The sequence below is a fragment of the Rosa chinensis genome, chromosome 7 (genome assembly GCF_002994745.2).
Source record: "Rosa chinensis cultivar Old Blush chromosome 7, RchiOBHm-V2, whole genome shotgun sequence".
Classification (NCBI taxonomy): domain Eukaryota; kingdom Viridiplantae; phylum Streptophyta; class Magnoliopsida; order Rosales; family Rosaceae; genus Rosa; species Rosa chinensis.
This window is the reverse complement of record NC_037094.1, coordinates 30634269-30652511: the sequence shown is the minus strand read 5'-3', so window position 1 is coordinate 30652511 and position 18243 is coordinate 30634269. Positions and strand designations below refer to the sequence as shown.

Genomic DNA, 18243 nt, shown 5'->3' with positions numbered 1-18243 from the left:
GATCCAACGGTCGGATCGAAATTAAACGATGATCCAACGGTCAGATCCTCACAGATCGCCCTTAGGATCATCCTCCTAAATTATCACGGAGATCCAACGGTCGGATCTTCCTGAATCGTCCTTACAAACATCTCCACAAAATTTTATGAAAATCCGACGGTCGGATTCTCACGAATCGCATTCTGAATCACTATTTCACAATTATACGAAGATCCAACGATCGGATCTTCACCTGTGACCTTACAAAGTCATCGGAATAGTCATATGATCAACATATTAAAATTTGAAGTAAAACCGATGGTCTGATCTCCGTAAATCGTAAACCGAAGATAAATGTAAAAACCGTAAATAGTAACGTTAAAACGTAAAACCACTATTTATCAACTTTTTCTAAAATAACCTTGTAATATATCAAAACGCTCGTATGGATGCGTAGATCATCGTCCAGATAATAAAAACTAAAAAAAAAGGTCCATCGCCACAACCACCTCCGATGCAAAAGTCGTCAACTACAGACTTCTTCAAAATAAAAGGATGATCAACTTTCATACCTGGAGTTAAGCCTGGTTCGGCCTAGATCGTCCTAGATCAAGCTTGGAAGTTGGATTAATCTCGGTCGCATGATCAGTTTCCAGATTGAATCAGGGACGTCGAAAACTTCAATCCTTGATCTTTCGCTCCACACTTAAAATCGTCATGCAAGGCTTATATGGGGATGATCAGGAGGAAGAGAAGATCACGAAAATGGGAAGGATCGGCCGAGGGGATGCCGAAAAAATGGAATTTCCGGCCGGATCTTTTTTACATTCGGGTCGGCCTTTGATCTCCAATTGGAGGCAGCGACGGGGCGAGGCGAGGTCACAGGGCGGCTGGGTTAGGCAAGGCGAGCCGGTATGGCGCCGGTACAGTGGCGGTGGCACCCGGGAAGTGCCGTTTTTTTCCGGGTCGGGTCGGCGAAAACCCGTCGGGTCTGAGGCCGAGAGAGAGAGAATCGGGGGATTTCGGTGGCTTTTCCGCAAAAATCAAATACTTTTGTCCTTCCTCAAACAATTCTGATTTTTTTTTTATTTATTGAAAATTCCCAATTTTCAAATATTCATAACTTATTTATACGAACTCCGAATATTACATTCCACATATGCACGAGATTGTATCGACGAGCTCTACAACTTTCATGAAGAAAATTTTCCCAAATTCCATACGTATAAAAAGTCACTTTTTGAGACCCCCTAAATAACGTTTGTTTTCGAAAATAAAATCGTTCGAACTAATTCCACAACTCCTCCAAGCTTCGTACTTTCGCCCATGACCACAAAATTATTCCCAAAAGGGCATCGAAATTTAATTTGAATTTTCGGAGTATTACAAGGACACTTTTTGACCGGGGTGTCCTGATAAGCTTACGAGGACGACTTGAGAAAACAGGAGCAAAATATTGCTGCCCCGCCTATTTTTTTCATCAAAAGTTAAACTTCCCACTTCTTTTTTTCCCAAACATATTCGCACTTTGGCCTCTATTTTACAGTTGACCTCTTTCTTCTCTACTCTCTCTCTCTCTCTCTCTCTCTCTCTCTCTCTCTCACTCTCTCGCTCTCTGCATCTCTTGATCTCTTCCTCGTCAAACAAATTGGAGCTCTGATTCCTTAGCTCTGAGCAAAACAAATCTCACCACAGCTGGGTACTTCTCTCTCCTCCTCTATCTGTCTATATCTTTTTCTTCTCGCTAGATCTATATGCTCCATCCAGATCATAACGTGACGGTGGCTTTCTCCTATATCCATATCAGAATTAGATGGTATGCCAGGTGGTCGATTCATAATCCTTTATGTGGATGAGATGCTAGAGATTTCATTTTGTTTTCATCTACTCTTCCGCAGATGCAAAGCCCAAACCTCAAGGTCAAAAATCCTCTCAGCAATGCCGCCACCGTTGTCTCTCTCCAAATCCCCAACCTTGCCGCTATCCCTAAACGCCTCCGACCCCATCCGCAATGCCATTGAGGAGCTCCAGCGCCTCCAACGCACCAATGTTGTGCGATTGAGAACCTCTGTCAGAGCTTTCTGCTAACATATGGTGTCAGAGTTGGAATTGAGATTTTGCTTCGCATGTTTAAGCTGTCTCACAGACAGTCCTACTCTTCCTTGCTCGATCTTAAGGTATAGAGTGGCCTTTTTTTAATTTATATTTGCATTTCATGGATGATTGGTTTTGTTAATGGTAGTGATGATAGGATTGGGGATGAGAATTAACTGTTCAGGATCAGAAACTATATTCAATTAAATTTATGAATTGAATTTTTTTTCTTTTGTTCATTACTGCAATCTGCAACAAGGGATGGAGGGAAATCCTATTGCTGAAATCATCCAACCCATCGATATGATGAAGGTGAGTGTTGAAATGCATCAAGGTAGTAATTTCTGTGAGATTTGGATTGGACCCATGATTCCAACTCGGGTCTTTGAGCTTAAAGTTGGTTTCTTTTGATGGGTTTCAGATCTATGATTTGTGGGTCTATTTCGGATTTTGATTTGGTTTAGTGGTGTAATGTGGTTTAATGGGATCGATGGTTTAATTGGTTTTTGTTGTGTTGGTTTTGGTGTAGTTGAGAATTCAATTGGGTCTGGGATCAGCTTGACAAGTTGCCAGGACCATGATCAAGGAGGAGGGTTTTGGTTCATTGTATAAGGTAAGCTTATTTGGTGTGAATACAGTTTGACTTTTTGATTCATGATTTACTTGATTTAGTGCTGGATGTGTTGGATGATGAATTTATATCTGTTTGAGGTCTCGAATTTTATATTCTTCATGCCAATCAGATACGTATTCCTTTCCATTAAAATGGGGACTGTTACATTGGTATATGTATATATCAGGCTGAGACATTAATATATAGATTGGTAAAGGTTAATATATTTTTTTTCCAAACAAGTATCTTGATCTTAACTGTTTATGGTTGCAATTTTTTTTTCCCTCCAACTCATATTATTCTCTACACAGGACCTGAGTAACCAACCTAGGTTATTGCAAACCCAACTTTCCGAAATAAAGAAGAGATTAAGGTGAATGCTAGAAAATTGGGGTCTGAGTTGTGTTTTCTGGTTTCATTCACTTATGTTGCTATAGAGCCCTTGGTTAATAATCCCATACTAATTAATATTATGCAAATCTTGCATGAATTCGGCAGCTATTGGATGAACCCTGATAAGATCAACAATGTAGATCAGTTGGGGCAAATGGAAGATTCAATTTGAGAATCGCGTAACCAGATTCAAACACATAAGGTATCATCCTGCTTCAGTTGTGGATCTCATTATAAGAAATTATGAGTATGCCCTGCTGATGTTAGGATTGTGCTGTTTGAAACTTTGAATAATGTCACATGATTAATCTTTTGTATAATTGTGAAATTCTATGGTTAAGCGGTTGATTTCTTTTCCAATTATGATGTTTAAATATATACTTCTCTCTCTCCATCATCATCATCATCATCATATGTTGTAGTACTTTGAAAGTATATTTCCCCCCTGTACTAATCTCTATTGAATTAAGTTACATTGCATTCCATTCTACACTGTCCTGAATTAAGTTACGTTGTATTCCATTCTACTCTATTGAATTAAGTTACGTTTTTCATTCTACTCAAAAGTTGGATTTCATAATTTCTGTTTTAGCATGGTGACACTGTTTGTGGGTAGTATAGCTTTATTTCCTGTGTTCTGTATAAATAGATTCATTATAATCTCTGACCTCCATATTCTGACAATAAATTTCTCTGATCAGTAACCTCTTCTAGAAAATGAAGGATTTCTCATAGAAAAATTGGGAACAAGTTATTCTGTTCTCTTTGTCTGTTTCTACCTCTGTCTCTTTCCCTCTCTGGATATCAAAGAGTCTTGCAGACACTGTTTTCTTATACCAAGAATATTGTCCTGTGGATGGTTAATTTAGTTTAATTTGGATCCTTAGCATAATGAAGATATCATATTGTGAGTGGCCCATTCTTCATGATTAATACATATTTAAGAAGCACAATTTCAAATTGAATCATGTTATGCATCCCATCAGCTCATATGCAGTGGGTTTTCTCTTTTCTATTTCTTTTCGCATAGATTAATGATTTAAGACTCTTTATTTTTTGTAGTGTTATGAACCTCTTCGGTGTTCTCAAGTATAAGAAGATGGAGGAAGACGTTCTTTGTAATTCTGGTCTACCATTTACAATAATCAGGTTTCGAAACGTTCTAAGAAACTAAACTAGGGCAGCTTACTAATAAGCTGTATATTCTTAAAATTGTTGTTTATCATGAATATAAGTTATATGTCTTTCAGGGCTGGTAGATTGATAGATGGACCTTACACATCTTATGATCTTAATACATTGCTCAAAGCTACAGCTGGCCAATGATGTGCAGTCCTAATAGGTCAAGGTACGATTATATGTTTACAGAAGTGGAAATGAGCATCAGGTATATAATTATAAGTTTAGTTCCTGAGGCTGAATAACGCTTCCTATAATTATAGGCTTGCTTATGTCATACTTGTTGCAAAAATGCTCCTTCAGGGTTTGTGATGCATCTAAGTCATTCAAAATATTTATTCCAGTTATGAATGTGTTCAAGAACAAAATAAGAAAGGCAAACTGAGATACCATAATAATAACGATAAAAATTACTTCTTTTGTTTGAAGTTGTCTATTCTAGGCTCCTGCAATTCAATATTATTGACGCTCTCTATTTGGTGAATCCAGTCTAGTTCCGGGAACATTTCTCAATAAAAACCTAGAAATTAGCCACACATTGAGCCACTTTCAATATGTGGGGAGGATTATTTAGTTTGGTGGAATGTGTGGTGATTTACATAAGGAATTGCACGAGATACCAATATATTAGGTTTTCCTGGTATGCGTGGAATTCTTTGGTTTAGGAAAGGATATTACCTGTGTATAGTGTTAGTAGTCCTTTGTATCTTATGCCTTATTTTGATGGGTTTAATTATTTATGTGATCCAGGAGATACACTAGTTGGAGAGGTTAGCAGACTTGTTGTTGCTGAAGCTTGCATACAGGCGCTGGACATAAAATGCACTGAAGGAAAATATTTGAAGTCAACTCAGTTGAGGTAACAATCTCTTTGTAACAATCCTATAGAGCATATATATATATATATATATATATATATATATATATATATATATGTATATATATATTTCATTTTAAGTATTAAGTATTTGCCATTTAGTTATTTTCAACTTTCATTTTTTTTCTCAGTAGCGTTATGTTTTCAACTTGTTTGGCAGAACTATAATGGTTTGTTTTCAACTACCTCCATCTTAAATATAAGTGAATGTCACTCAAGTTTTAAATTCTAATTGTGATGATAATGGACGCATTTAACTATAATGGTTTGTTTTCTAATGGATCATATGAAATGACTTTTTTTTTTCTTCGCCAAATTTCACCACAGGAACCAAAGGTGGTTGATCTTACTCGATTCCTGACTAAAAGTGGGACCTGTATGTAAGGAGCAGAAAGCTAAAGTTAACTAAACTCCACAGCTAAACTTACTTCAACTTCACTAAATAACATGTATTTGATCTTTTCTTTGTGGTTGAATCTCTATTAATCAATTAGTAGGTCCTTTTGCACCTCATAGATAGGATTCATACTAATTATAATTTTATGGTGATTGTTTAGCTGATCAAGATGGAGGCTGATATCCTCCTATCTCTGAAATTTGAAATGGGAAATCTCAATGTTGGTACATCCTTGAGGTAATGATGGTCTGCACTCATTTCTGGTTGGTTATTATAGCTGCTCAACAGGCCTAAAATGGTGACTAATTGTTGCTCATTTGACATTATTTTTGGCAGAAAATTCATTGATCTTGCTCAAGGGAGTTACTACAAAGTAAGTTTCCTTTGTAACCTCTCTCTTACATATTTGGATTTGCCAAGTTGATACTATCTGATATTGACTGCTTGCTCTTTTGTGTTTTCTCCAAACTCCTAATATGCAGTTTGAGACTTTAAGGACATTGTATCAATTATCTAAATATCTGTTTATTGGCTTGTTTGTTTAGGTTCTTATTTTGCCAAGGGCAGATCATTAGAGTTCCTGTAGCTTTGCATCTATTCAAGGTTTATAGAACATACCTAATGAGAAAACTAGTATAGTAGTTACTATACTTTGTAAATTTCTTTGTAGTTGACTCTCCTTAGATCGGATCTTAATTAGTATACATATTGTAATAGTGTATTTTGGTGACTAATATATTGCTTTTGGTGCTTTTAAGAATGCTTGTGATATTTTTTTTTTTTGCATGGTTTTCAACATTTAAGGACACTGGAAAAAAAATCCTCTTTTCCCTACTAGGACACTTAAACTGTGTCCTTAAAAGTCCAAATCAAGTGTCCTCGTATACAATAGAGGACACATTTTTCTTGATATGAGAACACATTTTATGTGTCCTCTATTGTATACGAGGACACTTGATTTGGACTTCTAAGGACACAGTTTAAGTGTCCTAGTAGGGAAAAGAGGACTCTTCCAATGTCCTTGTATATGACTTACAATGACTGCTGGATAGAGGACTCTTTTTTAGAGAGTCCTTAAATGTATTAGAGGACTCTCTTCCAGTGTCCTTATATGTAGTTTTTGTAGTAGTGTCTTAATGAAAGGTGATTCTATTGTATGAATTGCTCACAAACACAACTTGTAGAGAAAGCTTAATTGATGAAGAAGGAGCTTCAATATATAGTATATGACCCCTAATCCTCTGCTTATATTTTACTCCATGCATGCCTAGCCTTCATCAATATGGTTTGGCCTTGAGCTACGTGGCTTTGAACCTTCTTTATAATTTTGATTCTATTTGCATGGTTGGCCAGAGAAATAAGTTGTTTTCAACGTCCCATGCATGGTTTTGATTATTGAATATGATGAATCTAAATTTGTAGAACTAATCAAACAATTAGTGCCACTAAAGATTGAAAACAGCACTCAAAAACCAGATTTGCATCATTACGTACTCGATCATTTACCCGTCCTCTAGAGTGGACGAGAAAGCAGGAAAAAAAAAAAAACTCTTTTTCTGGGTTGAAACAATACCATATTCTCCCTGTTAAGACTGATTGTGACATAACAAAACTTGACCAGGTTAGCTCGTGCCACTAGATGCAGTATGTAAGCTTGCATGTATTGTCTTAATTTTTGGATGGCGAAGACGAGTGTGAGACAAATTTTCTCTATCAGCAAATAGTTCAATTCTGATCCCATGAGAGTTCGACTTAGGTAATACAATGCCTTCTCCTTCTTTTCTTCATTTTCTTGGGCTAGAAGTGCTCCAAGTGATTTCTCTTGAGCAACGATGTAGAGGATAAGTGGCTTCCCAAGGATTGGTGCACGTAGCACTGGAGGAATTACTAAGTACTTCTTTATACTTTTAAAGGCGCTATGGGAAGCTTCATCCGGTACAAAATGTGCGCATATCTTTCTTCAAAAGTTTACTAAAAGGTTGACAATGGCCTACAAGGTTGAATATGAACAGTCTAATGAAGGTGAGTCATCCTTGGAAACTCATCAACTCACGTAGATTCCTTGGCTCAAGCATGTCTTGAATGGCCTTAATCTTCAATTGGTCCACTTCAATTCGGCGATGTTTCACAATGAATCCAACAAATTTACTTGAATTGACACCGAAAATACATTTCAAATGGTTCATTTTGAGCTAGTACTTGCATAGTTTGTCACACACCCTTCTCATGTCTTGCAAGTGATCCTTCATCTTTTTCAACTTGAAGACTAGATTATCGACATAGCATTCTACGTACTTGTGGAGCATGTCATCAAAGATTTTCTGCATGGTACTCTGAAATGTTGCACCAGCATTTTTCAATACGAATGGTATGACCTTGTAGCAATAGATGCCATTGGGAGTGCTAAACACATTAATCTCTTCATCTTTTAAAGCCATCCTTATTTGATTCTAACCGGACGATTCGTCCAGGAATGATAAAGCTTCATGCCCTGTTCGCATCCACCAAGAGTTGAATAATGAGTAAGGGGAAGTCATTGTTGGCAGGTCCATAGAACCAGCGTAAGGCTGCATTCGTGTGATCACAGCCCAAGCATGTGCACAAGGAACCCTCCACTAAGCGATAGCTAGGGCAGACCCCAGCGCACACCACCGCCTTTATAAAGGGCGTTTCACCTCAAGCTTCAGGTATTCATTCAATCATTTATGACTAGTTCAACTCACTCACAAACTCAACTTCCACTTTACCAATGTCTGACTTAAGCATCAGATGAGAGAAGTCTGGAACCTTCTGGACTTCCTCTTAACAATTTCCTTTATTGTAGGTCTGACATGAGAGATCGAGGTCTAGTCCAGAAGCATCTTCCTTCCGCTCTTCTATTCCTCCCATCCGACAGAAACAAACCTCTAGAGGCTTCGTCCAATGACCTCGCCCATAAGCTAGCGTGGTTGCAAGAAGATGTCAACCAGCTACTCACAGAGCAGATGGAAGCAAACAATCGATACAATGCCGTATTAGAAAAATATGATAATCCACCTTAGCTATTCACTCAACCCGAGGGTACTGTGAGGTAAGGAAGTTGCCCCTCCGCTAAAGCATGCGGACAAGAACGAGCAAGTGGCAAACTCAGAGGATACAACGTGCTTCCACCACAGACAACCATCCTAGAAATTCTCGGTTCAGTTTAGGGCTTGACCCGAATATATTTTCTCAGTTCGGTCTCGGTCTTTAAATATACAAAGACTGAAAGCGCGAACCTATCCATATTTTGTTTCCGTTGTCACTTGTCTATATATGATTGGGTGATATACTAAACCTCCTAAACCAGCTCCTCCTCCTCCTTCTAAACCTCCATAGACAGAACCCGAGACCATCACCGAACTTGGATTTCTAGAATCCTCCTTCTCCCGCTCAAAGAAGCTAGCCCGAATAGTCGACTGGACCCGTACCTTTAGCAACCCGTCAATGGCAAATCACCACCTCGTTCCAAATCGGCCTAAGGCAGCTCCCTAGCTCACCACCACAATGAGGAATATTGAAGCTAAAAAGGAGATGGCTCACCGTTTTGCCCACACCGAAACCCGATCTGCAAGAAGAATAAGAAGAGGAGAGGAGGGGTCAGATTTTGCGTTTCAAATGGGGGAGACATGATAGTTTATATTTGGGATTCACTTTCTCTAGAATTTAGGCAAAGCCAAGCCGTGTCTATTTAATACCACACCTACCAACTTTTTTTTAAAAAGCTGTTGTTGCTGGTACCACACCTCATTTTTGTCTCCACGTTGCTGCCTCACTTCCCAAGCATTTTTTTTTTTGTTCAGCTACCAAGGAGAAGAAAAGAAAGGACCGGGTGGAAGAAAAGAAAAAAAAAAGTTGTGGTCTCCACCACAAGAAAAGTTGCCTAGGACGAAATATATATAAACTTTGCACGTAAAGTAATGAGAGCGTCTCGTGCTCCAGTGGTTGGGTGATACGGCTAAAATAGCCTCACAATTTAACCCTACAAAATGTAGTTGTCAATATAGGGTAAGCAGGGATCGTTCAGTCCAGGGATTATAGGGTACACCTGCACAAAAAGGTCAATTAACAAATAAAATAATAAAAATGGGAGTTTTAAAATTTGGTTCCTAATCTATAAAATATGAAACAAATAAAACTATATATAATGATCGACTTCCGTAACCTAAACCAATACCACTCAGAAATTACTAAGTGTAAAAACAGAAAATCCATTTCAATATGCTAAAAAAACATGTCCATCTTAAATGCCTAGATAAGAGCCCAAATGAAAGCGTTAGCGGATCAATCCATTTATCTAATTCATTCTAATGTAGGCTTGGATCGGAAAAGTCCTTACCAACCCCAATACTACTAATTTTCAAAAACACTTCGCGTAATTCTCTTAACTAGTAGTATTATCTAACCCTTGAATCAACTCACACGTGCAAATTAACCATTACACATAGAATTTAACACGTAATTTCCATAATCTTTTAACCATTTAACATGGTTTTTACCACTTTTTAGAACTAATTGCTACTTGTTTAACTTAGCGCCTTAAAAATAACAATTACTCTTGGCAAATTAAGCAAACACACAAGAACTCTCACCATTATTCTAGCATGCAAACTTATTAAACTAACTCTGAAAATTACCTAAACACATAAAAGGGCACAAGATTGTAACATGCACCATCAAAGAATTCTCGAAATCATCTCAATAATAGACTGAAAATCTCAAAAATATTAATAAAAATATTCTGAAAATTTCATGTCTCCAATTACACAACTCGCAAATTCAAACACACAAAACCGAAACAAAAATTGTAAGTAGAGTCATAGTTACACTTTGAAGCTTTCCTCAGTGGCTTAGCAATAAGGTGATAAATTCGTCTCTGCTATGGTGGTGGAGTGTCCTTGACTCAGCGCCTAAGAGCTTCGTAGATTGATGGATGAATGGTGGTCACGGTCTTGTAGGTGATGGAAGATTGAGGAGTGGATTGGGCAGAGTCGTGGAATAGTTTTTGGCCAGGAAGTGATACGCAAGGAAGTGATGATAATTCTGGTCTGGACATTGCCTATTTATAGGGGAGCATTAGTTGGCTTTTGTTGATCATACCGTTCATCATTTGGATGAATGGGATTGCATCATAATTCCTTTAATTTTCCAATTGAAACGTCTCCTTTATGGCCTTAATTCCTCTCATAATGGAGCCTTTTAATAAGCTGAAACGTCTTTCTCTTATTTATTTTCTAGTTGAAACATCTTTCTCCTTTATTCCTCAACTGAAAACGTTTTTCTCCTTTATTCCTCAACTGAAAACGTCTTTCTCCTTTATTTCCCTTCTTCATTGCTTGGTCAAACGTCTTAAATGCTTTATTTTCCGATTCCATCATTGCTGTTTCCAAGAGTTCCAGTAGGCAAGGTTTCCTATAACAAGGAGGAGAATATCATATTCTTTTAGAGAAAATAAAAGGAATTAAAATGTAAAGACTGCAAAAACAATCGATAGTGAGGAATCCTGATCCAGCTAGGATTTTTCATGAAGTTTGCATTTTCCGCCTATTTCACGCCAAACACTTTACAAGACTCTGAAAATGACTCAATGACTCAAAACAAGAAACTAAGGGAGAAACAAGGCTAAAAATAGGGCACATACTCAATAATATCGTCGCCCCTTGTGCTCCTATCATTGGGAGTAAGGCTTTCGTGTATAAGGTTGGGGGTTCAAACCTCATCTCTTTCCGAATTTTATGTATATTTTGCTCAGAGCTAGGAAACTGAATTTTGGGCCCGAAAAGCCCGAAGACCAAACCGGCCCGTTTGGAATCGGTTTCTGTCGGTTTCCAGTTTTGAAAAAGCCCGAATTGATTGTTTCAGGTTCGGTCTCAGTTTTACCAAATTTCATGTCACGGCCTGAATTTTGAATAAATAAATTCAAATCCGAAACGCGATAACTTAACAAGCACAAGAAAAACACATAGAAAATTTTTCGTTTAAATTAAGCAACTAAACAAACTGAGCTCACAATGTCAATACCGACTCGATCTTTAGAGTCACATATTACATTACAGATAGTTTACAAATTAAACAGAATGACAATTCAATAAGTAAACACACTCACCACAACTCACTACACAGTGGAAGACTTAAAACTAAAAGTACCCTTCGATGTCCATGCTACCTAACGTACACCTCAGATTTGACGACGATCACTCAAAAGTCTAACCTGCACAATAACCCTTACACCATGGAATAATGCACCGGGCTGAAACAACAAATTTGGTAAGCTTTTGCAAGCTCGTGTGAGTAAACCTAAATAACCCCAATGACGCATTTCTGACTCGAAGAGAACAATCAACACAATAATTAATTCTAACAACAAAATCCTTTTCTTTTTCGTTATAGGAACTCACATGTCACAATAGTGACAGCTCAAAACATTCTAAATGATAACAGGAAATCCCTACATAGAATTTTAGTTCAGGAAATCACCAAAAGTATACAAACCAAAACCATAGTAATCCTTGCTTATAGTTTAGTTCAGGAGATTATATTTAAAATCAACAATCTCAATTTAAACATTTTTCAACCAAAATCAAATTAAAGCAACCAACGTCATCTCCACAATTCATTCAAATCAAGTCCCACATGGACCACAAAAGAAAGAACACTGACACTTTCTTTTAAACAAATATACCCATGGGCACACGATAACTCAAAATTATCCCTCCAGAAGTATATTGTACTCAAGGGCACACAATAACTCAAAGTTATTCCTCCAGAAGTATATTGTACTCAAGGGCACACAATAACTCAAAGTTATTCCCTAAGAAGTACATTGGCAGACAGACTAGAGCTCTAACTGAATCGTAACCTGTCACCTCGGCTGAGGTTCAGCCTTACGATAATACTTGCCTCGATCACCAATGTGATAAACGATACTCAACCGAACATTTGAAAGTCCACTTGACTCAAATACTTTCCTCAAGCAAAACACACTTTTACACAATAATCAACACATCATGATAATTGTATGCTCGTAAGAGAAAAGCTCGAAATAACAATTCAATCAACTCTCAATCATTACTTCACCAATGTCACACCATCCTATATATATATATATATATATATATATATATATATAGTCATTCATGTAGGAATGACCACTAATACCAACTATAGTTCATACGTATTAAAACCAAGAAATTCATTTTATACTTAAATTCATTTTTTTTACCTGTGAGCCATAGCCCTATGAACCGTAGTCGATCGAGTTCATATTATTTCAAACAAATCTTTATTTTCGAAAATGATTTACAATTATCAATCAATTCCGACAATTAAATAACTCCGTTTTTAAATGAACCACGTGAGATTTACTCACCTCTAACTCCAGCTGCGTCTTCTCTAACAGCCAAGATAAATTATCGGACGTACTGTTAATCACCTAAAGCAAGTACAACCTTGATTCAACACACGAATTAACAAAAACCATTAAATTTCGAAACTCCCGAAACACACTAAAATTCCGAAAGTGATGCCAATTGAGGCAAAACTTTATCCAAGACCAACCAGGTCTCCAAAATATTTATACGATCAACATACCAAAGTTACAAGTCGATCCGACGGCTGAATCCTCATGGATCGAAAACCGATCGAACCGAAAACCCTAAAACTTTGAAAATTCATAACTTGCTCATACAACTTCCAAAATTTACAAACTATATATCGAAATGATCATATCAATGTGTAGATTAAAAAGAGGAACAGAAACTGTTCCTGGGATAGCCGGAAGACGTCGAAAACCACCACCACAGTGGCGGCGCTGCAGCCCACCCAAAGTAAAAATTACACAAAACTTCCAACACAAAAGATCTTCATCTCAACTCCAATTACAACTTTCATAACTAGCACAATGTCAAATTATGAATCAATTGATTGAATTTTACCTCGCAAGGTTTGAAACCCGAAGAACCCTAGTTTCCCATTCTTCCAAATTCGAGCTCCACAGGTTGAATCGTTGCAAGCCACCTTTAGAAAAAGCTTATACGTCCTCTGGGCTTCAAAAGCCCCCAAGAAACACCGCCTGAGGTGGCCAGAATCGTGAGCTCCGATCTGGACGATTTGCAGCGTCGCTGACAAACTTCCCGGCCTTGTTACATCGTGCACAAGCCGACCCACGCCGTGAAACTTCCCAGACTTGGAGATGGGACTGAGGTGAAGAGAATGGAAGAAACGATTCATCGATTGGTGGCCGGAGGAGGGAGAACGAAGTCGGCTGGGCGAAACTGGGCTCGGGATTGAAGAGAGAGAAAAGTTTCCCTTTTTGGAAACTTGATATTTTTTGATTTTTTTTTCTTCAGATTTTTCCTATATATCCCAAAATGGAAACTTGTTCTGATGACCATAACTTCTTCATACGAACTTTGATTCTTACGTTCCACATGTCCATGAACTCGTATCGACCCGCTCTACAACTTTCGTGAATGAAGTTTCCACAGAATTCTAACGTATAAAAAGTCAACCCTTGAATCGAAGACTTCCGAGTGAATAATTGTTCGAACTAATTTCCGCTCCACTTTCAAACCACAAAATTGTATCCACAAACACTTTAATAATCTCCAAAACATGTAAAAATTAGTAACGAATTTCCGGGGTCTTACATTTCAGGCCCGGCCCGATCCGAGCCTATGCCACTTATTTCAAGAGACACTATCCAGATAAGCAATGGGATGGTTCTAAGAACTTACCCCTAAGTCAATCAACTCTTTCCAACAGTTAGATGACGCTTTTCTCACACAATTTGAGCTAATGGCAAATGGCTTTCAGGACTCGAGCCAGCTTTTTTAAGTATTTCAAGCAGACGACGAAACTCTCCGCTCGTACGTCACACTCTGGTGGAAGGCAACATCCCAAGTTAGGAACTTGGACAAAAGGGTAGCACCAACAGTTTTTAAACAGGGCTTGTAGAAAGGAACTTCTTGTACCATCTGAATGCAGAAACCACCCCGCTCACCTATTGTAATAACCTGTTTTGTTTTAATCAAAGCAATTTGGTGGCAAACACCTTTGTTAAAACGTAGGGTGCTCCTTGATTCAAGGCTAGTGTTTTTAATCATCATACATGTCTGCATAATTGTCATTGAGCTTCTCTCTCTCTCTCTCTCTCTCTCTCTCTCTCGGCCGAAACAAAACCAACAAAACAGAGCAATCTTCATCAACTCATCTCTCCCTCCACCGGCCACCAATCAAGACCAGAACACTTCCTATAGTTTCGCCTCCTCCTTGCGCAGCTTCCAGTAGCATCCTTGCACCGTAACACGGCCGGAAATGGCGGCGGAGGACACGGTTCCGTTTTGAGCTCGTTTTGGTTCGATCTCGATATCTTGAGCTACAGGCCACCAATTCTCTTGATTTTTGGCTCATTGGACTCGCCTCAACTTTCTGAACAAGAATCAACAAGGACCAGACCTGGGTAGAACGATTTCACGTTCGTCGGAGCTCGCCTCGGTTTAGATCGAAAATCACCATTGGATCCAGATATCTCGAGTTACAGACCACCATTCTTTATGATTCTTGGCTTGATTAACTCAAATTGATTTTATGAACAATTATACATAAGGGATCGATGGGAGTGGTGAAAGTTTTTACGTCGAACTCAAGCTCGCCGGATTCTGGAAAAATTCCGGCCAGTGTGACTGATTTCGGTAATTTTCGACCTCTTCTTGATGTTTTCTGATAACTTGCCTTTATAGTTTTTGGTTAAGCATGATGAGATGAAGAAGAGCAGCCCAGCCCCGACACCATTGGTGGTGGTCGGCGGCGACTCTGCCACTAACTCCGACGGCCTTTTTCGGCAACCTCCTGGGACCTTAAGGGCAGTTTCTGCCCATATTTATGTTCTACATGTCAAGACGATCATTTCGATATATTATACGTAATTTTTGGATATCGTATGATTAAGTTATGAATTTTTACATTTCGATCGATTTCGAAAGTTCGATTTATGATCTGTGAAGATCTGACCGTCTGATGGACTTGTAGTTTTGATATGTTGATCGTATGACTGTCCCAGTGACTTTGTGTGGTCATGGGCGAAGATCCGACCGTTGGATATTCGTATAATTGTGCAATTGTGATTTGGAAGGCGATTTGTGAGAACCCGACCGTCGGATTTTCATATAAATTTGTGGAGATGTTAGTAAGGGCGATTTAGGAAGATCCGACCGTTGGATCATCGTGATAATTTAGGAGTATGATCCTAAGGACGATCTGTGAGGATTCGGCCGTTGGATCATCGTTAAATTTCTATCCGACCGTTGGATCATCGTTTAATTTCGATCCAACTGTTGGATCATCGTTTAATTTCGATCCGACCGTTGGATCATTGTTTAATTTCAATCTGACCGTTGGATTGTCGTCTAATTATGTTTATGAGTTGTTGGCTAAGTTAATATCGTATTGGATTAGGTGATTGACGGATTGATTTGGCGAACGATTGTGAATCGTATCTTGAGCTGTTAAGAAGACGCAGCGGGATTTTAGAGGTGAGTAAACCTCACGTGGTTCATATTACGAACCGAGTACTTTTAATTACTTTATTTTCTGTGGTAATTGTGTGAAAATAATTATGAAATAAATATTTGTTTTAAATCATATGGACTTGATCAACTACGGTCCATAGGTAAGTAAAATGATTTAATTATATAAAATGAATTTCCCGATTTTCTTGTGTGAATTATAGTTGGTATTAGTGGTCATTCCTGAGTGGGTGATTACGTATATATATATTTACGTGATTATGTGGAATGGTGTGACATTGAAGAGTGTGGAATTGTGATGATTTATTTATTATGGATTGAGATGTGACTTACCATATTTATATGTGATGATCATGATTGATGAGTTCTTGTTAATATTCATGGTTGACATTATGGGATGTATAGAGGTGGAGAATGTAGTGCTCTGAGGACAAGGGAAAAGTCCGAAGTTCGCCGGTTAAATAATAACCGAGATATAGTGCTCTGAGGACAGGGAGAAGTCCAAAGTTCGCCGGTTAAATAATAACCGAGATATAGTGCTCTGAGGACAGGGGAAAAGTCCGAAGTTCGCCTGTTAAATAATAACCGAGATGTAGTGCTCTGAGGATAAGGGAAAGGTCCGAAGTTCGCCGGTTAAATAATAACCGAGGTGTATATCGTTTACTTGAACCTTGGCCGAGGTGACAGGTAACGATGTAGTTAGAGCTCTAACACATTGTGGGATAGGATCAAAGTGGTGATATTTGAGGCTAGGGGATAGTGGGAATGTATTCCTTGTTGTGTCCCGTGAATTGTTTGATGTGTTCATTGGGGATGTTGAGATTGTTGGTTGTTTACTTGAGTTAAAAGAATTGTAATTTAATAAATCAACCATTCTTTCTTGTTTACTCATACGAGCTTTGCAAAAAACTTACCAGGTTTTGTGTTGTTGCAATCCCGGTACACTATTCAAACGGTGTAACGGGTAATCCTACCAGTCAGGAGAATCAGGAAGGTGACCGAGCTGCTTAGAGTTGCTGCATTGGTGTTAATCTGAATTTCTTTTGTGAGGTGTGTTATGCTCATTTGAGTTACATTTAAATTTGGAGAGAGTGTGCTGTAATAACAAACTCTTTGAGGATTCGGTTATGTATTAATGAGTGGTGTGAAGTGCGGTTGTTCTCAGAAAAAAAAAATTCAGAACGTTATTTGTATTGTTATTATTCACGTTTCGGATTTGAATTTATTATTCAAAATTTGGGGCGTGACACCTATGACGAGCTCATCGAGTGGGCCATCATACACGCCAAAGCGGAATACAACACATACGGTGATAACCCTGCCCCTCCCCTCTAGGTCATTCAGGCTACACAAATGAAGTCCGGCCATACCTTCAACTCATAAGGCAATAAGAAGTGTGAGTGGCAGCAGGATAAGCACGACAGTCATAATGATGAGCGTCCGTGAGACAAGTACCATCAGGAAGGCAAGACATAGCATAAATGCAAGTGCAAGATGAGCGATCAAAACCTCCAGCAATCAGGTACGAAGTATTCATTATCATAAACACTACCTATTAAGACATCTACGACCAATGCAAAGCGAAAATTCCCCCACCATCACCCAGAAAATACATGAAGCAACGCAAGCCAAGAAACACTAAAAAGTGATGCAAATACCACAAGGATGATGGCCACGAGACCAGTAAGTGCATTGCACTCAAAGATATGATTGAGTCTTTATTCCGCGAAGGCAAGCTTCTGCAATTCAAAGCATAGGAGGCAGAAGATCAACCAGCACCTAGAGGGCGAATCAACATAATCGAAGGAGGAGCCCCAGTCCTCAAGGCTTCCACCCAAGCTCAGCGGAGACTATCTAGAAGATACAATTCCCGTGAAGTCGTCAGCATACACTCTGATCGACCACCCAAAACCCATAAAGTTGGATGAAATCCCATTACATTCTCTGAGTAGGAAGAGTGAAGTACTCAGCTTTATGATGATGAGCCATTCCTAATTGATGCAGTCATTGATAAATGGGAGGTTGGCCGTGTTCTGTCAACATCATCTTCAATGATGCGTACAAGCAACTCCAACGGCTGGATAACAGGCTGATCCAAGATTACGAGCCACTACTTAGCTTCTTCGAAGACACAACACAATCCTTGGGCTCTGATTCCATGAGCCTA

The 18243-nt window shown here is 38.6% G+C and overlaps 1 long non-coding RNA gene across 1 annotated transcript; it reads left to right on the top strand.

The window, feature by feature from the left end:
* Positions 1-14690: 14690 nt before the first annotated feature.
* LOC121050854 lies at positions 14691-17380 on the top strand. The gene is made up of 3 exons (XR_005804211.1): positions 14691-15242; positions 16006-16082; positions 16994-17380. It is a non-coding gene; the product is annotated as an uncharacterized LOC121050854 (long non-coding RNA).
* The last annotated feature ends 863 nt before the right edge of the window (positions 17381-18243 follow it).